Below are 22111 nucleotides of genomic sequence, written 5' to 3'. Positions count from 1 at the left end.
TGGCCCAAGAGCCAAGGACTTTTTCCAGTTCTCTCATGTTCTCCGTGTGACCTGGGGCAATTCTACCTACCTAGGGGCTCAGTTTATCCCTCTATGAAACTGAGAAGGGAATTGGAGGTGGGCCTGGTTTCTCAGCTCCCTTCCAGCCGTCATTTTCCATGACTCGATTCCCCACCGTGAGTTCTGGGCCACAAACCAGTTGGCTCCCTCCCTCCCTCTCCGTGAGACAGGGAGCTGGCAGGAGAGGATGATCCGCCTCAATTCCCCCACCTCCTTTTTCCTCCTCCTCCTCCTGGGCTGGGACACACCTACTCCAACTTTCTCAGCAGCCTCTCTGGCTGCGGGCTGCCTGCCTTCCTGCTCGGCGGCTCTGCACCTCCCTCCCCAGTGTGTCAGCCTGGCCCTTTCCAGAGGGGCTCCAGCCCAGCAGCCCGCTCAGGCACCTCCCCTACCTGAAGGGCACAGGTAAGAACTGCTGGAGGATGGGAGGTTGGGGGAGGGGTCTGCAAAGCTAATTCATTCTTGTGCCCAGAGCAGGCTGGAGTTGGGGGCTTCTGGAAGGTAGAGAAGGAAGCAGGAGATGGCTGGGCCAGGCTCAGAGGGGGAAGACAAGGACTCCTGGGCCTGGATCATCTAGGTACACTGAAGGAGCTGGTGATGTAGCAGCCTGAGGCTGAGAATGGGCTCCAGAAATGGATAGGTGAGGACTTTGATCTTATGGAGGAGCAAGGTCATTTCTACAAAGGGAAAAGTTGGACTCTTGTCCTGGAAGAATCAAATCCCCTGCTTGGGCTTTCAAGAGATGAGCCTTTAGAGATACATGGGGAGAGTTTCCCCATAGTTTTAGGGAGAAGTGCCGGAGGGCCAGGAATTGAGAGACACTGGATTCTGGTGTGTGTGTGTGTGTGTGTGTAGGGGGGCACTGGGGACCTATCACAGAACAAGCAACCTGGGGAGGAGGAGGAAGGGTCTGAGGGAGAGCCAGATAACCTGAGACTCCTTAGATTCTCAGCTTTCCATCCTGTAAAATGGGGGCATGCATAGTCTTTGAGAAAGACTGTGCGTCTGAGAGGCCCCAGAGGCAGTTCTGGGGTGGGATGGGAGCAGCCCTGCTTCCAGTCTTGGGGGAAACAGGAATCTGATGTATATCTTTGCAGGCAGGAGAGCCAGAGTGGAACACTGAGCAGAGCCACTGGGCCAGAGTTCAGCCCTTCCCTGGGAGGGGGGGCAGTCTATGCCAGTGTGGGGAGCAGCGGAGCCTTGCTAAGGTTTGCTGAGGGCTGAGAAAGGCTGCCTTAGTCTCCAGCCTCAGTCTGGAGCAGATACCTGGGCTCAGGGGAGAGGAGATAGGTGAAGAAACAGACAGGGATGTGAGCACTCTGGTCCTGTAGGCTTGCTTTACAGAGGAGAGTGGAGGCTGGACCGGAGGACAGGCCCTCCATGTGTGAGCAGATTCGTTATTACAGCTAATGCTCAGTGAATGCTTCCTGGGTTCTGAAGATCCAGCTGACTACTCATGGTCTTTCGAAATGCTTGAGTTCTCAAAGCCAGGCACTGTGGCAGGGTGAACAGAGAATTTCAACAGTCATATCTCTGTGACTCACAGGCAGTGTGACCTAGGACAGTATCAGACCTCTTTGGGCCTTTTTCTTTACATGTGAAATAATGGTAGTTGGATGATTGTTAAAATAGAATCTATTCACTTTGACAACCCTGTTAAGTAGACAGAGCAGGAATGATTGTCCCCATTCGTCAGAGGAAGAGCTTGTGGAGCTCGGCATCCTGTGTCCCAGGAAAGGGGTGAGTGTGGGTCTTTCTCCCAGGCTCTCAATGAAGCACATTAGACTTCTTGGAGAAAGGTGCTGAATCCATAATGTTGGTGAGCCCAGTGGAGTAAAATGGCAAGTCACCCTTCTGCTGCTAGCTCCCCAGGCCTCAATTTCCTCATCTGTAAAATGGGAGAGGAACTAGGGTGAGTTGGGGTCTCTGGAGCTCCTTTCCGATACCAGGGCTTTTAAGGTCCAATTCCTAAGGACCCAGGGAACCACAGTGGTTTCTATGGACAAGGGCTGCCAGGGTCCCCTACTCCTGTCCTTTTGAGTTGGGCTATAATGCTCTGTTCCTTGTGTACTCTTCTCTGGGTATGACTGAACTCACCTGGGACTGGAAGTTCTCCTTCCAGCTCCTCCATGACAGGTTATAGTGCCAGCAGGGGCACTGGCCAGGGAAGGCCAGGGGAGAGAGGCTATGGAACAGGTGCCAAATCTCAGAAAAGGACAGTACATGCTTAGGGAGGTGGGTTGATACAGATGGGGACCTTCCTATACCCTCTGGATAAGCCCTGGCTTTGGGGTTCCTTTAATAGGGGATAGACATGACCTCAGGAAGCTTCCTATGGCTCCTGGTCCCCCAGCACAAACTGAGCAAGCTCATAGCCCCAGTACTTGTATTGCTAAGACTAGCAGTACTAATGCTAACTTTATCATAGATGTTTACAAAGAAAAGTGTAGGTCTACATTCTGGATATTATTATTTGTGAGATCTGAGCCTTAGCATCTTTAAAACCCTTAGTTTCCTCCTTTGAAAATGAGGATCATCATAGTTTTCTTTCCTCAGAGAACTGCTGTGAGAATTAAATGAGGTCATGCATGCAAGGTCGTACATGTACTGTGCAGGGCCGCATTTGTTATGCTCACTGTCATCAGTGAATGGCTCTTCTCCCTGCTCCCTGTCTCCTGGGATGGGCATCATCTCACAGCACCTTGAAGTGTTCCTTCCTAAGACTGATCACAGTTATAATTATTAATTATTGGTGTAATTTTTGTTTGACCTTGCTTCTCCTGCTAAGATATAAGCCCTGGGTCTGTCTTGATCACTGTTCTGGCACCTGTACCCAGCATAGTGCCTGGCATATAAAAGCAGCTCACTGAGTACCTATTGAGTGAAAGAATCGATCTTAAATTCTAATTTTAGATGAGAACTGCTGCTTAGTGGGACCAAGTATTACCCCCAACCCAGTCATAGATAGAGCCCAGTGTGGGAGGGTCTCTAGAGATTGTGGATCCAGGCAGGGGAATGCTGAGGCCTCACTAGGGAAGCCTGGTAACTCCACTGAGGCCACACAGCAGGTGGGGAAGGTAAGACCACTACCCAGACCTTTGGCTTTCCTCTGCCTCAGGTTGCCTAGCACAGGATGACGTTCCTGGCTTTTCAGTGGGTGGTCAGTCAGCCTTGAAGGCCAGCAAATTACCTACACATCCCTTGGAGATAATTTGGGATTAGCAATGAAGCTGATCACTAGCCTTTTTTTTGGAGACAGAGTTTCACTATGTCACCCTCAGTAGAGTAATCATCACAGCTCACAGCAACCTCAAACTCTTAGGGCTAAAGTGATTCTTTTGCCTCAGCCTCCCCAGTAGCTGGGACTATAGGCACCCACCACAACACCTGGCTATTTTTTGGTTGTAGTTGTCATTGTTCTTTGGCAGGCCTGGGCTGGGTTCAAACCCGCCAGCTCCAGTGTGTGTGGCTGGCGCCCTAGCTGCTGAGCTACAGGCACCGAGCCAGATCACTAGACTATAAGCTGCCCTGCAAGGGTCATAAGCCCATCAGTCAGACCCCTCTCCCAACACTCACTAGCACATGTGCACACACACAAACACACACATGCACCACTCCATCACTGTTGCCATTCAGTCGGCACATACCCATGACCATGCAACTGAAAGGGTCCCCAGGAATTCCCTGACGTCCTCCTTAAAGAATTATTGATCCCACTTTACAGATGAAATCCTAAGATTGTGAATGGTTTGCCTTAAGTCCCATGGCCAGTTTGTGATGGTACCCTGGGTCAGGTGCCCACGACAGTGAGCCATATGTGAGTGTGGGATTTAAATGGGGAGAGGAGAATACTCAGTTACTTAGCCCTCTACACACACATTGCCAGGTTGGAGCCCTTCACACACACCTGCCCTGCTACTCCACAGAGCACCCGCATTACCCTCCACTGCTTCTTGCTGCTGCTGCTGTTGTTTTCGGCGCCGAGACAGAGACTCTTATTTCCTGTAAGTCACACAGCTTCTGTTCTCTCAATAGACACCTAATGAGCACTTACGATGTGTCAGCCCCCCACTCCCCCAAAAATCCACAGTGGATGGAGGCAGACCCATAAATGGGTGGTTTAAAACCTTGAAGTAGGTAGTAAAACAGACAAACTCAGGCTGGCTTGGAGGCCCAGAGGAGTGATGATACCTCGATTACAGATTTAATGAAAATTTCTAAAAGAGCTGGCATGGAACATCAATTTTGAAAGCTGAATGAGAGTTAAATAAGGAAAGAAAGTGGGAAAGGCATTTCAAGGAGGGAAAATAGCCAATGCAAAGGCACAGCAGTTAAAAAAAGAGAAAACAGCAGATGTGTACAGGAACCTATAAATTGGAGAGGGAACATCTGGAGACATGGTCTGAAAGGCAGGACGGGGCCAATCCTTGAAGACATGGACTACCAAGCCAAAGAGCATAGCCCTTTAAAGCAATGCAATTTTATAATGTCTTAGTAATGGGAAATTATAAACTTGCACAAAAGTAAGCTGAATAGTGTAAAGAACCCATCACCCATAACCTCAACAATATGTTTCCTCTATACCGCCACCATCTCTTCCTCTACCAGATTATTTTGAAGCAAATTTCAGGTACATGGTTGCATCTGAAAATATTTCTATACGTATCTTTAAAACATAAGAACTTCAGAAAGTTAATCCAGGAGCAGGGCTTTTATTTTATAAACCCAGGAGGACCATTGAAAGAAGTTAAGTCAAAGTGGCCGGGTAGATCCATCTGTGGACTAGAGCAAGAATATGAGAGAGGGGTCAGATTAGAAGGATACGCTGTCTTGTTGTGTCCTCCTTAGCTGATCACAGTGCCTGATATTCCACTGCTACCCAGTGATTAATGAATTATCTTCTAAAATCCATCTCCTCCTGACAGGGGCAATGCCTTAGGCATTTCCTAGTTCTGAGTCTGTAAAAGAGAGAAATCTCTTCTTTTCCATTCCTGAGACATAGCAGTCCCTGTGAGGCCACCTGAGGCGGCCAGAAAAAGACATTTATCCTTCCTCTGGCTGGGGGCGGGAGCCCACAGTGGAGAATTCTCCATTCTGTTTGGCTGCAGTGCCCACAGCAGCTGGCCTGGGCACAAGCTGAGCAGGATGAAACATGCCAGGTGTGGTAGCATCAGCACGTGTGTGTGTGTGTTGTCCTGCGTGTGTCGTCCTGAGTGTGCTCACATGTCCCATGTCAGAGCTGCTACCTGTCCCTGTGATAGCCCCTCTCTTTGGGTTCTCCCCCAAAATTCCAGGCTCAACAGTGCAAAATGGATCATTTTGGACACTTTGAAGCTTAGAATGGGAAGTGGCAGGGTTTGGTATCAGTATGGCACCACGGTTATGCTCGTGAGCTCTGAAGTCAGGGTGCTCCAGTTCTAGTACTGGCCTCATCACTTTTCATGTTTATGACCTAGGGCACATGATTCCACCTCTCTGAGGGTTGTATAATACTATCCACCTCAGAGCTGCTGAGAGCCAATCCGTGTACAGTGCTTATCATAGTTTGCACATACTAAGGGCTCTCTAAATGTTAGCTGCTATTATAGATTTGGGGGCTTCTGAAATCTTGGGAATTGACCCAGAGAATTACAGTATCTCAGAAAATTCACATCCTAGAACCTCAAACTCCCTGAAGAATATAGTTAAAAGAAACTTACTGGATCCTTTGTATTATTCTGTGTAAAGATTCCTCATATAGGGCCTGGCAAGTGGCCAGCCTGACTTTTTGTAAAGATTTAAAAATGGAATGCATGAATTGTCAGTTACTGCTGATGAACTTTTACAAAGTGAACTCAAATTGTGGCTAGCCAGCAACCAGAGCAAAAAAGCAGCATTACTAGCCCCCAAGAGCCTTCCTGATGCCCCTCGCCTATCACTGCCCTGACCTCAAGTATGACTATTGTTCAGGTGGCCAGTACCTCTGAGAATGGTGGTGTTGCTCCTTCTTTTGGGGGCTATTTACTATTGCTAGGATAACTAATTATTAGAAGATCCAGTGAGTTAATTTGGAAGTTGCTAAATTAAACCTTTACTTTAAATTGTTCTGTTTTTACTGCCATATTCAGTGGCAGCATAGTTTAGAGCTAAGCTTCCCAAATGTCTAGGGCTGTTAAAAAACAAGAAACAAAAAACACAGGCCAGGCCCGGTAGCTCACATCTGTAATCCTAGCACTTTGGGAGGCCAAGGTGGGAGAATCCCTTGAACTCAGGAGTTTGAGACCAGCCTGACCAAGAGCAAGATCTCATCTCTACTAAAACCAGAAAAATTAACTGGGCTTGGTGATGGATGCCTGTAGAGTCAGCTACTTGGGAGGCTGAGGCAGGAGGATTGTTTGAGCCCAGGAGTTTGAGGTTGCTGTGGACTAGGCTGACACCACAGCACTCTAGCCTGGGTGAACAGAGTGAGACTCTGTCTAAAATAAAATAAAATAAAATAAAATAAAATAAAATAAAATAAAATCCTCCCAAAATTACTCAGCCCCATGCTTTAGGTTGTGGAGTCTGAGAGTGTAGCCAGGGCATCTATTTTATTAAAAGCTCCAAGGGGACTCCAGGTGAGGTCTAACTGGGTTTTGGAGCCACTGAACTAGTGGTTCAGAGCTTTGTTTGAATCTGTGCTCCACATCTCCTGGTCATTGACCTTGGACAAGCCACCTGGCCTTTCTGACCCTCATTTGTTTTTTCATTTGTAAAATGGAAACCAAAGAATCATATCTACCTTTTTGGGTGGTCAAAGGGCTCTATGACATCCACAGGGAAGTCCTCACCAAGTGCCAGGTGCTTTAATCAACATTACTATTGCTGGGAAGAGCCCATCTGCAGTGGAACCAAGGGAGCCTTGGATTTGGTGTCTGAAGCCTTGTGCTCGAGTCCTGAATGGGCAGTATGACCTTGGAAAAATCTTCTAACTCCCCTCTCCTGGCCTCAACTTCCCCATCTATAAAACAGAAATGCTCTTTTCTCCCCTCATATAATCTTTGAGGGGATCAAATAAGAAAACGGACCAGAAAACTTTTCTAAGAACAAAAAAGTGCTGCTCAAAGTAAGCCCCAAGGAACTGGAACTCAGCTAATCCTGGGAACCCAGTGGAAAGTGGGCTTGCCATTGTCCTTGTGATTCTGTGGAGGGCAGACCAGGTGGGGGAGGGAAAAGGGAACAGCTGAGGTGCCAATTTCCACAGCCCTGGTATGCCCTGGCATGGCTCCTGTCCTTCTCGGTTTCTGAGAACAGTCTCCTTCCTGGTTCCCGGGCAGGAGGAGTCCAAGATCCCATAGCTATGAAATCCCATGCAATTTGCAAATTGTCAGAATGTCTTCTTTTCTATTAAAGTCTTGTCTGAAGTCCTTTACTAGTGTTTCAAAAAAAGTTTAATGAAGTATAATGCAAGCATCAGTACAGAAAGGCACACAAATCATAAGTGTACAGCTCAATGAATTTTCTGGAAACCAACCAGCTCCCAGGTAAATAAATGCAACATCACTACCATTTCAGAAACCCGCTTTGCACCCGTTTCAGTCATCTTTGCACCCCTTTAGCCATCTCCTCTCATCACAAGGGTAACTTTACCTCAATCTAATCTGCCAGTGCATTGCGCCTGTTTTTAAACTTTACAGAGTTGGAATAGCACAGTAGGTTCTTCTTAATGAATGGCTTCTTTCAGCCTGCATTATGTGAGTGTATTTGTATTGTTGCCTAGAACAACAGTTCATTTTCTTTGCTGTATAGCATTCCATTATATGACCACACTCCAATTTCCTTGTCCATTCTGCTCTAGATGGACATTTGAGTTGTTTCCAATATAAGCCTGTGAAACATGTCTGTTTTGAATATTCTTGCGATGAATCTCTTGACAAATACATGTACGCACTTCTGTTGTATACGTAACAGTGGAACTGCTGGGTCAAAGGTATGAGCATCTCATTTTCCGGTTCAGATCCATTTATTACTAGTGGAACATGCTCTTGGGGCTTGGTATTTACCTGGGAGGTAAAGATAGACAGTTGCCTCTGGGGTGTGAGATGCAGATAACCTGTGACATAGACAGACCCAGAGACTTCCCCAGGAAAGTCAGGTATGTAGATCAGATCTGCTGCCTTCTCTCTCCTGTTGGCCCTTATGTCTGACCTTAGCAGTAACCTTGTGTCTGCTTTGTCTGAGGGCTAGTGTTCCCCCACAAGTGGTCAGTAGACCACCTACAGAGGAAATTGTGATTCCCACTCTGAGTCTCATGTTAGTCCTAGTGAATCAGGCTTCTTGAGGATAAGGCTGTGATTTTTAACACACTGACATTTGAGAATCCTTTCTCTAGCCTAAGAAGGTCTTTTCCTAAGACCCCCAACCGCTCTTCCTTGGGGCCTAGTATAGGGCCTCATGTGGGATATTGACTTTGAAACAAGACATGGAAAAGCGTAAGATCCCGAAGAAAGAGAGCTACCTTGTTTGGCGGATCCAGAACACCAGTCACACCAAAATCACCCGGGGAACTTGTTAAACATCTATTCCTGAGCCCCACTCCTAAGGATTTTGATTCAGCAGATCTGGGGTGGGGCTGGGAATATTTATTTTTTAACCCTCACTCCTGTCCCCGTAGGGGATTCCCAATGGTGGGAACCACCAGATCAATTCAATGGGGCCAGCTTTCTGTGGAATTCTATGTCTGCTGATGGCTGATAGAGCATAATTACCATGGATAGGAGAAAGCAGTGTATGTGGATAGAGCCCAGAGGGCTTGAATGTGGAACACCGGGGCTTGGCCTGTGGCTCACCAGCAGAGGCTCATTACAATCTCATTAGTATGCACCCTGGGTCACTCAGGGTGCTCCCAAATCATTCCTGACCTCTCTTGTGCCTTGGCCCTGCAGTCAAGTTCACCATGCAGGCAAGTTCACCAGCTAAGCAGCAGGACCAGGGAGCTTCAGACAGCAGAAAGCCTGCCTTGCCCCACTGCCAGAATGCAGCTCCCACCTGCCGCAGCCTGCCCGCCTGCCCAGCTTTGTCCTAAGCTGTTCTGCTCAGAGGGGTAGGACGGACAGACATCTGGGCTGGGCCAAGCCAGGCTGGAGGGAGGACTGGCAATGGAGTCTTGCTTAGCATATGTGTCTGCAGGTGTGAGCAGATCCGTAGCTGCATGATCCCTGATGTAGAGGAGGAACCAGGTAACACCCCCCCCCACACACACACACACTTTACCAATTGCTCTTTCCAACCTGTGGGCCTGGGGGGGGGGGCAGGCCAGGTAACTGTTAGACACATGTGATCTGAGTTTTATCTTGGCTTGGCCAAATACTAGCTGTGTGATCTTGAAAGTTAGGTAACCTCTCTGAGTCTCATTTATCTCATCTACAAAATGAGGATAATTATAGGGTTGTTATAAACTAGCTTAAAAGAGATCATGCTGCCAAGTGCTCCCGACAGGGCCTGGCACGTAGTAAATGTTTGATAAATGTCAGCTGTGGCCAGCTGCACACGCCTCTGTAAGCGTCTCTGTAAGTATTCCGCATCCCCAAACCTCACATTTGTCAGGGCATCATTTAGTGATGGGTAAATGAGGGAGGGTTACAGTGAAGGGTGAGCTCAGCTACTCAGGAGAGCAGGAATGAGTCCCAATTCCCACACTGATGAGGGGAGGCCTCTGTGAAATTAGGGGATTTGCTCTGGGCTCACTCACTGGGGCCCTGTCCAAACCTCTGATGTAACAGGCTGTGGTCTCTGCCTTGCCATCTTCATCACAGCAGCTGCCTCGTGATGGCACAAGTGCGAAGCACCACACCGGCCACTTTGTGTATGCCACCTTCATTCTGATCCTTGTAACAGCCTGATGGTGATGATCCCTCCTTGATGCTATAAGAGGCCAAGTCTTCCTCATGTCCTATGATTTGCTCAAAATCACACACGAAACAGTAATGGGCAGCCACCTCACTCAAGAGCCTGGGCACGTGACCATTGTGTCAAGGGACCCTGGCAGCAGCTGCCCCACCTCCCAGAGGTCCCTGAGTTAGAAGCAGATCCTGAGTGGGAGTGGGCACAGGTGGCTGATGGTCTCATGGACAAGGAACAAGGAGAAGCTTCTGTCCCAGCAATTAAGAAGAACAGCATTCCTTTTACTGGTGGCCACCAGGGCCTGCTGGCTCCTGCAAAGATAGTTTACTGTGTCCTGGATAGGGAAGGGATTTGTGCCAAATGATTCTGTTTTAGAGATAAAATAAAATGGAGCCCAGAGGGGCCATCCCAACATGTCCATGGCAGAACACAAAAGATCCGGAGACCCCTGTTATTGTAGGGTGTCCAGGAAATTTTCTACCTGTGTTTTTTCTGCCCACACTCTGCTGATAACCTCGTTCCAACCCTTCTGCCCCTTCTTAAACTCTGAAGGAGGTCACATCTGTTATTATTTTAATGTTTCTCAAGTTGCCGCTTGAGCTTTGCTACATGTGGATTACTGCAAGGAGAGAAGAAACGTCACAAAGCCCCACAGGTGTGTGTGTGTGTGTGTGTGTGTGTGTGTGTGTGTGTGTGTGTGTGTGTGTGTGTGTGTGTGTGTGTGTGTGTGTGTGTGTGTGTGTGTGTGTGTGTGTGTGTGTGTGTGTGTGTGTGTGTGTGTGTGTGTGTGTGTGTGTGTGTGTAGAGGGGTGATCCCACAAGTGGCTCCCTGGGCAGGAGGGAGGGTAGTGCACAGGCAAAGAAGATTCCTGCATTCCACACACATCCTTGGAGCACCTGTTCCTGGAGTGACAGCTGCAAATTGTTAGCTGCTCCGTGCATGGCTACACTGTGCCAAATGCCATGTGCTCCTCAAATCTTCCAATGAGGCGTTATTAGTCCCATCCCACAAAAGAGAGACTGGGGCTTAGGTAGGCTAAGGCAAGCCTCTCGAAGCAGGCAGAGGCAGGACTGAGGGCAGGTCTCACCCTGAAGCCTTTTCCTTGCCCTTGCACTCTCCTCCTGGCTAATGGTTAGAGAACCATGGCTGGCTGGGTGGGATCCTGAGGAGCCCTCAGGGTGGGAGTGGAGCTGGGATGGGGGCACAGCTTGGCCAGTGCCAAGACCCCAGGATGGGGAGCCTGGTTCCAGCTCCCATTCTGCCGCCAACATACTATGTGACTTACAGTGATTCCTTCCCTTCTCTGGCCATCATTAGACTCATGGCAGTTGTCAGTGGAGAATTTCACAGCAATACATCAAAAGGCAAAGGGACAATGAATAGGGGATGGGGCCCCAGCCTCACTCGCATCTGTCAGAGGTGGTCTGTTTTAGTCTATTTAACATGGCAATGATGATAGTGTTAAAATAATAGCAGCTAGAATCTGGCAATTACTAGGTCTCACACATGAGCTGAATGTTTAATATAAACCATCTAGTCAAACTTTCAGAACAACTCTCAGGTGGGTCTCTGTCTTTAAAAAAATTGTATTTATGTATTTGGTTTTAAAAATTGACAGAATTTGTGTATATTTATGGGGTATAACGCAATGTTTTATTATATATATGCATTGCGGAATGGCCACATCTGTTAACTCACATACTTATTTTTTTTGTTGTGAAATTTGCTCTTTCAGCACTTTTCAAGTACAGTATACAATACATTATTAGTCATAGTCACCATGTTATGCAATAGATCTCTTGAACTTTTTCCTCCTCTAAGAAGAGAGCCCCAGAAGTGTGTGTGTGGGGGGTGAGGGGGTGGTGGTGGCTACATTTGTTGATCCCTCAAGATTCCCTCTTTCCCTCCCTCCCACCTCTATTCCTGCAGTCCTGGGATTCCCTCTGGCTTAGGGATTTTCAGCTCCACATGCAAATTTTGTACCCTTGTGACCAATATCTCCCTACCCCACCCCCAATCCACTGGTAACCATCATTCTGCTTTTGTGAGTTTGACTTTTTAGATTCCACATATAAGTGAGATCAAGCATTTTGTCTTTCTGTGACTGGCTTATTTCACCTGACACAATGTCATCTAAGATGACACAAATGACAGACATCCCCTCTGTTAAGGCTGACTGATATGCTATTTTGTCTATATGTGGTAGAGCATATTTTTTTTACTCATTATCTCTCGATGGGCACTCAGGTGGTTTCCGTAGCTTGGGTATTGTGAATAGTGCTGCAGTAAATATGGGAGTACAGATATCTCTTCAGGATACTGATTTTATTTCCTTTGCATATATACCAAGTGGTAGGATTGCTGAATCATTTGGTAGTTCTATTCTTAAATTTTTGGTGGTTCCATGCGGTTTTCCATCATGGCGGTACTAATGAACATTTCTGCCAACAGTGTGCAGGGTTTTCCTTTTCTCTGAGTCCTTGCTTTGTCTTTTTGATAATAGCCATTCTAACATATCACATAGTTGTTTTAAGTATTTCTCTTTTAAAGATGAGGAAGAAGCAGAGACAGAAAGATTAAGTCACCGAAGGCCACCCAAGTTGAGACTTGAGGTCTGTGTCTGGAAACTCACTCTTTTGCAGAGTTCCATTGGATCAAAGAGGCAAGAACCACTGCATAGCTAGCACCCTACTAAACCAGCCCATTCAGCAGCGACATTCTGGCCTTTGTGTTTTGTTTGATTCTCTTTCTGAAAGAAGTTTTCCAGTCCTCTTGGAGAGTCTATCTCATGATCTCAGAGCATGACCTTCCTTCTTTCAAAACTCACACCCTCAGGACAGCCCCCTCTGCCCACTGCCTACTCCTCCTGTCACACTGGAGGCCTCTCGGTGCTTTCCTGTCCAGGGGCTGCACCACTGCTGCCTTGCTGCATTGCCATTGAACATGACTGAGATGACACTCGTGCCCTGATGGCTCCTGAGCTCTTTCCCATCTGGGAGTCCACACTTAGATCTGGAGGAGGTGCTCTGTCCCTCCTGCTCTGTCTCCAAATCTTTTACTTGATAAACAGCAGTCAGCACTCTGCTGAGATGGACTTGGTTTTGATCTTACAAAGCACTCTCAGTGGAGAGCCCTGGAAGTCCCAGGAGTCTAAATTTGTTGATTCCTCAGAATCCTTCTTTCCTCTCTCCTACCCCAAGCCCTCTGCTCCTGAAGTTCTCTCTGGTTTAGGGATTTTTCAGCTCTAAATGCAAAGCTCATGGATCAATATAGGCAACCCCATGAGGAAGAGACCTTAGGTGGGCCCAATACTTTGTGAGTATCAGGTCTGCAACCCCAAATGCCTACAGGCAGATGGCATTCAGAGCTGAAGCAGGCCCCATGTGAGGAGCACAAGCCCATTCTAGACTCTGTTTTCTTCTTGGTGCAGGTAGAGATGTGGGCATCCAATGTGTTTCTCTCCCATAAGTAAACTGACCTTGATGATAAACAGTAGCTGAAACTCAGCTGCAGTGTCAGGCAGGCCTTGGCAAGGGGTGTCTATCCAAAGCTGAATGGTGCCATGCACGAGCACACGTGCTGTGTCTTCCAATTTTTTAAAGAGAAGTTGGAATTGAGTTTCCTGATGTTTCCACTGAGTGAAGTTTCCCAATGTTTATATGTTAACAATTAAGTTGAAAACCATCAAATAACAAAACAACATATTATAGTCTGACAAACATAACTGCAGGCTGGAATTAGCCTGTACGTGTACCACCAGTTGACCACATGCAACACTCTTGAGGGATTCTGAGATTTTATGGCCAACTTCATGTCCTTCTTTTTACTTCTTGTGTAACAATCATGCAAATCCTTCAACTGGAGCTCAGGGCCTATAGCTCACTGGCTAGGGTGCCGGCCACATACACCAGAGCTGGTCGCAAACCTGACCTGGGCCTACCAAACAACAATGACAATTACAACAACAACAATAAAATAGCCAGATGTTGTGGCAGGCATCTGTAGTCCCAGCTACTTGAGAGGCTGAGGCAAGAGAATCGCTTAAGCCCAAGCGTTTGAGGTTGCTCTGAGCTGTGATGCCAGAGCACTCTACTGAGGGTGACATAGTGAAACTCTGTCTTAAAAAAAATCCTCCAATTGTTCCCAGCTCACTCCAAGTCTTTCCTCTGGACTCTCTGATCTCACCAGAATCCCCCTGTCCATTGCTGCCTCTACTTTATCCGCATGGCCTCCTTGCTCCTGCCTCAAGACCTTTGCATTGACTATTTCTTTGCCTGGAACACTCTTCCTCAAGATAGCTTTGTGGCTGTCTTCCTCACTCTGTTCAGCTTCCTCCTCAAATGTCATTTTGTCACAGAGGAGTTCCCTAACTATGCTTTAAAAAATAACATCTTCTGACCAGGCTCTATCCCTTGCCTCACATGACTTTTTTTCATATTATGACTTTTTATCACTTGACATAGTGAATATTTTCTTGTTTATCATCTCTCTCGCTCTGCCACTAGAATACAATCACAGTAAGAGCAGGGACCTCATCTATCTTGTCCACTGTTTTAGAATGTCTGGTGCAGAGTGGGCCCTCAATAAGTATTGAATGAATGCATGGATGGATGACTTTGGCAGAAAGGTTCAATAATAAAACACTTTCTCAACATCCCCCACCTTGTCTCCTTTCCCCCCACAAAGCTCAACTCCTGGAAGCCCTTTTCTTCCTTCAAATATTCATCTCCCCAGGGTCACATTATGAACTTTGAGATCATTGGCAATTTAGCCTCTGTGAGTCCTTTCCTCCATGAAAAAAAATTTAAATTATAATTATAAAGTTACAAGTTAAAAATTGTAACTTTATAATTTATGACAACATTGATATAAAAATGGATATACCAACTTGGACCTCATAATTATGTTTTGGTCAATGTGGGACAATATAAAACATGGTGGTTTATATAAAGTCCATGGTGGTGGACTATATTAAGCATAGGGTTATAATATCATATTTTTACTATACCTTTTCTATGTTTAGACACACAAATACTTCCAACTGTGCCACAGGGGAGCATGTTGTGTAGGTGTGCGGCCCAGGAGCAGTGACAAGTGCCTAGGTGTGCAGTGGGCTGTACCATCTAGGTATGTGTAGATACACTCTATGATGTTTGCACAACAAAATCACCTAACAATGCGTTTCTCCAAAAAATCACCATTGTTAAGGGACATGTGACTGTATTATTATATATAAAAACACTTTCTTCAACCTAAAAGCTTGTTTCTTTCTTCTGAATGTGAAAGAAATAAAAACATTTTCACAGGCCCCTAAAAGTATTGTGGGTCATGGATGTGCCTCACGGGTAAGTAGACCTTGCATTCTCCTCCAAATCCCACACATCCTTTGGTTCCTACAGCTGGGCTGTTCAATATGAAAGCAACTAGTCACATGTGACTATTGCAACTTAAATTAATTAAAATGAGATAAAAGGAAAAACTCACTTCAGTTGTACTAGCTGTGTTTCAAGTGTTCAATAGGCAGTTGGGATTAGTGGCTGTCACACTGGACAGCACAGATGTGGAACATTTTTATCACTGCACCAAGTTCTGTTGGAGAGTGTTGCTCTAGACAGGGGTGTCCAACCTGTGGCCTGTGAGCCACATGCAGATTATTAGAGGCCTGTTTTGCTTCTATGTGGTGTCTGATATTGTGAAAATTATAGAAAGAGTTCCTTTTTGCTCATCAACTTTCCTTAGTGTTTGTGTTTTTAATGTGTGGCTTAAGGCAACTCTTCTTCCAATGTACAGCAGGAAAAAAAAATTGGAAACTCCTGCTGGAGAATTAGCTCCAGCAACTTCAGGTCTCCCAGATGTTTCTTCTTGGAATATGGATTCCTTCTGGGTGAGAGCTTGAATCCATCACCCATAAGACAGGTGAACCTGAGCAGAGCTCTCAAATTACCTGAGCTTTGATTTCTCATTTACAAAGTCAGAGTAATAAATGGCATAGTACATTCTAAGGCTAGGTACTGCCATGCATTGACTTATTAGGCCTTCTTAGCAAATCCCTAAGTACTATTATCATCTCCCTTTTACTGGGATCAGAGAAGTTAAATAACTGCCCAGGGCCACACAGCTGGTAAAAAGAAGAGCTGGAATTTGAGACCAGATCTGTCTGACTCCAGATCCCACTGTCTTAACTTTTAATTCTGTCTAGTACTGCATCCCCCTATCCAAGACCAAGTGAGAAAATGCATGCAAAATTTTATTTGAAAACTTAGGGGTTATCATACATGTGTAAGACAGAATCATTTTTATCATCAATAATAATATGAATACCGATAAAGAATAGGACCCCAGGTTCCAGGCAAAGACTTCCTTTTTAGTCATTTCTCTTTCCTTTAATTCCAGACGATGACAGGTCTAGGTTTTACAGACACTTCTGTTGAGACAGCCTCTCTGCCTGGTTGGTGGTTCAGCCTACTATTTATTGAGCTATTACTGGTCCTAATAAGGTGCTACTTGTGTCTTTCCTCCCTGTCCTCTTATCTGTCATATTATCTGTCTTCCCTGCAGCCCTGGGAAGTAGTAAGAGTAGCTATTATTATCTCCATTTTATAGACAGGCAAATTAAGGCCCAAGACAGATTCTGTGACCTTCCCAAAGTCACACAACCCATCTATGAATGGTTCAAGCCAGTGGCTCTCCTGCCATATTCAGTTCCCTGACCTTTGTTTTGCTACATCAGGACATAGCAGTAGCTTCCTGCAAACTAACAGATGACTCAGGTGTTCATCCAAGTTTCTTGGAAGTAAATTAAGCCCTCCTACCCACAGTGAATTCCAGTTGGTTTAAATTAGTGGCACTGGTGTTCAAGCCCTGTCCCACACCAGAGTGGGAGTCTTGAATGGGAAAATTCCCCTTTGGATCTGATGTCAGATTACTGGTCCCAAGAATGTAGTCCTGTTCTGGTCCTGTTCCTTCTCAAAAACTATCAATGGCTCCCTACTACTATAGGGAAAATTATTTCAGTGGCTAAAATTATCCTGATTAACAGGCACCTGGAATGTTATCATTCTTTCACTTTCTTTTTATGGTTCAAAGGTGCTATTCAGGATCAAAGGCACAATCTCTAGCCTAATTCCCTTCCCTCTCCCTTTCAAACTTTTGTCACAAAAAGAATATATTTAGGATTCTATCTTGAGAGTTACAAAAGCCAGCCTGTAGCACTGAATGCCTGGGGCAGAGGGGTGGGGGAAGCCAGAGTCAGGCACTCAAATTCATTGTAATTTCACAATAAGGGGATTTGTGGGAGAAGGTGAACATTCTCCAATCCATAAGAAGATTCCACTGGCTCTTTCCTTTATAAGAAGCTCTCCAACTTCATAAGAAGTTTAAAAAATACCTCATCTTATTGGTTCTCTCCATGGCCTAGGAATCCAGTGCCCTGGGTTTAGGAAATCTGGCTGTCTATTCTTTGTTCAGCCTTTCTGGGTTGCCTTGGGCATGTCATGCAAATCTCAATTCCCTTTACCTGAGAAATGGGAGTAAAAGAGCAGATGTGTTTCTCAGGAGTATTGTATGAGTTTCTAATCAACATCTGTGACTTGCTCTAGAAAAGGGAATTTATGGGGCCACCGAGGAGGGAGTCCTTGAGGCTTCATGCTGGGGCATTTCTGGAAGTGTGGAGGGGGAATTTCGTTGCATTTTGAACAAATTTGGTAGGAGCTTCTCTAGTGGAAGTTTGATTTGGCTTTGATTTCCTTCAGCTTTCCTCTGGAAGGGACAGAATTTGTTATAGAGCCATCAACTCCTACAATGAAAAGCCTGAACTACTTATGCAAATAGCCCTTTATAAATACAGATAATGGAGCTTGAGAATAATAGTACATCCAACCATATGTCTTAGAACTCTTTATAACAAGACACAGAAAGTTAGAATAGCAGAGCCCGGGCTGTGGGATCTGAAAGGACTCCTAGAGCTCATCTAGTCTAGTTTTTCAAACCTATGCCTCCAGGAGGGTGACAGAGAAGCTCGTGGGCAGGGCTGTAGGCTCCACCTCTGTTTATAGATTATATTTCCAGATACAATTCCATTTTGCAAAAAGAGATTCTGCCTTTGACAGCAACAGAGGGGTTTGGGATCACTGTTCCACTCCAGCCCTCCCCCAGTATGTACCAGATCACTTACAGATGAGAAAATAAGCCCATAGGGCTTAGGTGGCTACTTGACCAAGACCACCTTGGGAATCAATGACTTGAGGTTTCCTGAGAGCCAGGTCAGGAGTCAGCATATTACACTGACTATTAAACAAGCATCGCAAGTGGGTAGGCCTGATCCACAGCCAGGGGGGCTCATTTAGGGTTTAATAGAGACCACAGATATGCACAGGCCAGAGACTCATAGTTGGAAGGGACTCTGCTTGGATTCCCCCAGTGACGAGGAGTCAAATTTTCATCAATGGCTTGGATGAAGACATGGATGTTAAAAGCATCAGGTTTCTGAATGTCAGGATCAAGATTCTGAGAAGCTGGAGTATTTAGCTGAAATGCAAAATGAACTGAATCGCAGGCCCCTTGAAGCCCAGGAACATTTAGTCACAGAAAATCAGCCTGCATAAGAAAAAATCAGGGTAATGTGATAATCTATGTGGAAGTTTTTATTATCTCCAAACTCGAGAATTCATAAAATGAGCTGGCTGCTAAAAAGTAATATTTGTTGAGAACTGTGTCATGTCCTGTGCCATTAACTAACTTCATTCTCAAAACAATCTTACAAAGTAGGAAAACAGGATTACAGAAGGTGAGCCATTTGCCCAAGGCCACACACAGCCAGAGCCTGTGTTTTGTTCACCATCTTCTCCCACCTTCCACCTCTGTGGAATGGGGTTGGAAGTTAGAGACAGGGCTTGATTTATGCATATGTTCTAAAAGGGTCCATTCATGAACAGGTAGACACAACTAATGGACTCAAACAATTATTCAAAAATTGACTGCTAAGGATGCTGTGTACACTCTTGCAAATGTGCACATTCACCCACATGCAGATCTCTTTCTGGGCCCAGGGCGCCAAGGAGCACAAGGCCCCACCCCAGACAAGCGCCTGCTCGCAGCTTCCTGGAACAGTCTGTGGCTAGGCCAGCAGGCTTAGACTCGACCAGAGACTAGTGGCTTCTTGCTTAGCCAGGGAACAACCCAGATCTTCTCCAGAGGTTTCAGTGAACCCTACACTTACTCCAACCCAGGCTTTGATTCTGCGTTGGTATTAAAAATGAATAACTATTAATAGTCTGTATTGAGTATTGTATATGTGCCAGGTACTGTGTTAAGTGCATTAATGTACATGATCTAATTTAGTCCTCATAAAACTCCATGAAAGCATACTTTTTTTTTTTTAAGAAGGAACTGTTAGCATTCAAGCCGTGCTCTTAATAGCCCAGTCTCTCAGATGAAGAAGCTCAAGTGCAGATATGTTGAGTAACTTACCAAGGTTACACAGTTAGAAAGTGGTAGAGCTCGAGCTTGAACCCAAATAGATTCATAAGTGATGACAGCCTCTCTTTCTGGCAGCACAACCAAAAGGAAAGAACCTAGCTCCAATTCTTACCCTGTGACTTTGGGCAAGTCCTTTTCTTTCTTTTGGACTTTATTTTCCAGTTGGAAAAAGGACGGGATGACCTTTAAGGGCTCTTTCAGCTTCCATTCTGTCATTCTTTATTCTGCAAGTCGAGATCTTTGCATTCTTCGATGTGTATTTATTGAGCCTGGTTCTATACCAGGCACTGATTTAGGTATTGGGGATTCATCCATGAATGTGATATACAGAGCTCCTATCATCATGGAGCCCTGTGTCGAGTGGGGGAGACAGTCACTAAACAAACAGAAACATACTGGGTGATGATAAATGTCATGAAGAAAATGGGGTGAAGTGATAAGGAAGAGGGCTAACAGGGAGGCTACTCCAGATCGGGTTGGGGTTGGTCAAAGGTGACAGTTGAGCTGAAAACTTGATGACAAGAAAAAAATACCCATGCAAGAATCTTAAGTAAATGGAAACAGAAAGTGCAAAGGTCCTGAGGCAGGTCCTACCCTAGTGTGGCTGCAGCTAGGTGGGCAATGGAGAATGGTGCTGGGAGTTATTGCCAGAGAAGCAGAAAGGGCCCAGGTGGTATGAGGCTTCCAGGCCATGATAAGGAGTTTAGAGTTTAATCTAAGTGCTATGGGAGCCACTGGGAAACTTCTAAACAGAGAAACCATATGAATTGATTTATGTTTTCACAAAATATTTCAAAATAATAGTCCTGGGTATTGTGGGCCAGGTCGATGGCACAGGGAACCCAAGGTACCTCTGTGGCCTGTAAGCCTGTTCACTGACCTAAAATCTGTGCCAGGAAACAACTGTGCAGACACACTGCTCCTTCCCCAGCAAACTATTCGCCAGGCATATGGGTCCTATAGCTTGGGCATAAACCTGGGCATCAAGCTTTTGCCCAAAGGTAGATTCTCTCTGTAGTTTATTCATCCCGGAGAACCCACTGCTCTCCCTTCCCCACAGCTCATCTTAACGGCTCCTGTGCTGTCAGGCGCCTGTGCAGCCGCTGAGCAGTGTAGTATGTCTTGCTGGGGCCTGCCCCACATGGGAGCTGACCTGGTGAGCAGGAAGCTCTCTGCACAGCCGGGAGGGCAGGGCGGGAAGGCTGTATGCAACCTGGCCTCACAAAGCAGTGGAGCCAGTGGACCTGAGCCTGGGTGAGGACTCATTTTCCTCTGGGGTTTCAACTTCAAAACCAATACCATCCTGCAGGGGCTGGGGGCTGAATGACTCAGAGGTCCCCTCTTACTCATAGGGGCTGTGCCAGGAATAGGGTGATTTGGCTGGGGTGGGCCTTCTGGGGCCTTCTGGGGGCAAGTGGGGAGGGGAATGTGGCTCTTTCTGACCCCTAGTATAGAATCTGATGCCTCCATCCTCCCTCCCTTTTCTCAGGTGCCTGGGCTTGGGGCACCATCAGCAGGATCAGAAGTAGGGGTGCTGGTGGTACAAAACTAGAAAGAGCCTTCATACCCTGAGTTAGGTGGAATTTTCCATTTCTGCCGCCATCGTGCCTCCCCTCTCGGGATGCCACCAGCAGGATCTCACGGAATCCTGTGCCCAGTTCACTCCGGACTCTGGGAAGACACAGCTCCAAGCCTTCCCTTTCCCCCTGCCCTAGAAGTTTAACTCTTCCTTACCTTTGAAGAGCAGAGCAAGGCAACTGGAATAACAAGTCTGGCCTGTTTCATCCAGGAATGCTCGGGCACATCTGGCTAGCAGCCATGAAGCTCCCAGGGACCCGGACTCCCTCCTGTGGGCAGGCCAGGCACCTCTTGGCCCTCCTAAACCCTACCCTCTACCCCCTGCCCCTTGCCCCATCCTTGGCCCTGGTTCTTACATTTTGACCCAGCCTGGAGCTCAGGGATGGGATCTATGGGAAACAGCAAGGGGGGGAATGGGCAGCAGCAGAGAGAGGCGCAGCATTGATTCCTGGTCTGTTCAGCAAGACCTAATAATGACCCAGGACTAATTCTTACCTGACCACTCACTGTACTTGGGGCAAGATTGATCCCCACTCTGGGGAGAGGTCAGAACTCTATCACTTCTAATGCCCATTTCAGCAATGACATCCCAGAGTGCAGAAGTTTTCATGTTCTGGGCTATAAGATGAGATCAGGCCCTGTCCACGAGGCACATGTGATGGGAGAGGTAGAGTATAGAGAGGACTGCGGCAGGAGGCAGCCCTGGCCTGTGACCCTCGGAGCTCTCCCTAGCTACAAGGCCCTGTGCAGCTCCCTTCTGGTTATGAAACTTAGCCTCCTGTTACTCATAATGGCTAAAATTAAGTTAAAACTTACAGTAAACTGGGCACTCAGTTGGGTCATTTACCATCATTATTTCATTTAATTTTCATAATCCTATGAGATGGATAATTTTCTTATTCTACAGAAGGGGAAATAAAGGCTCACAGAGGTTAAATAACTTGTCCAGACAGTCACCCACCTAGCAAATGGTGGAGGCAAGTCTGAGAGCCAGGCAGCCTGACGCCAGGCTTAGGAGCATGGTCATTTTGCTTTCCTGGAGACCTTGGGAGGAGTAGTTTAGAGCCAGATGGCTAAGCCAGGTTTCTGGCTAAGCGTTGGGATTATTTCACCATCACCACAGTTTTTTGGAAA

At 46.4% G+C, this 22111-nt stretch overlaps 1 protein-coding gene across 2 annotated transcripts in view; it reads left to right on the top strand.

The window, feature by feature from the left end:
• The first annotated feature begins 301 nt into the window (after positions 1 to 301).
• The window catches only part of FAT2 (FAT atypical cadherin 2), a 91188-nt gene continuing 69378 nt past the window's right edge, over positions 302 to 22111 (top strand). The window contains exon 1 of one of the 2 annotated variants that reach the window (XM_053567137.1): positions 302 to 465. The gene's annotated coding sequence lies outside the window, so the exon portion shown is untranslated. The remainder of the gene's footprint in view (positions 466 to 22111) is intronic. The other variant, XR_008375269.1, reaches the window with a different exon arrangement.

Source organism: Nycticebus coucang, chromosome 17 (genome assembly GCF_027406575.1).
Source record: "Nycticebus coucang isolate mNycCou1 chromosome 17, mNycCou1.pri, whole genome shotgun sequence".
NCBI classification, from domain to species: Eukaryota; Metazoa; Chordata; class Mammalia; order Primates; family Lorisidae; genus Nycticebus; species Nycticebus coucang.
This window is presented reverse-complemented; position numbering and strand designations above follow the sequence as displayed.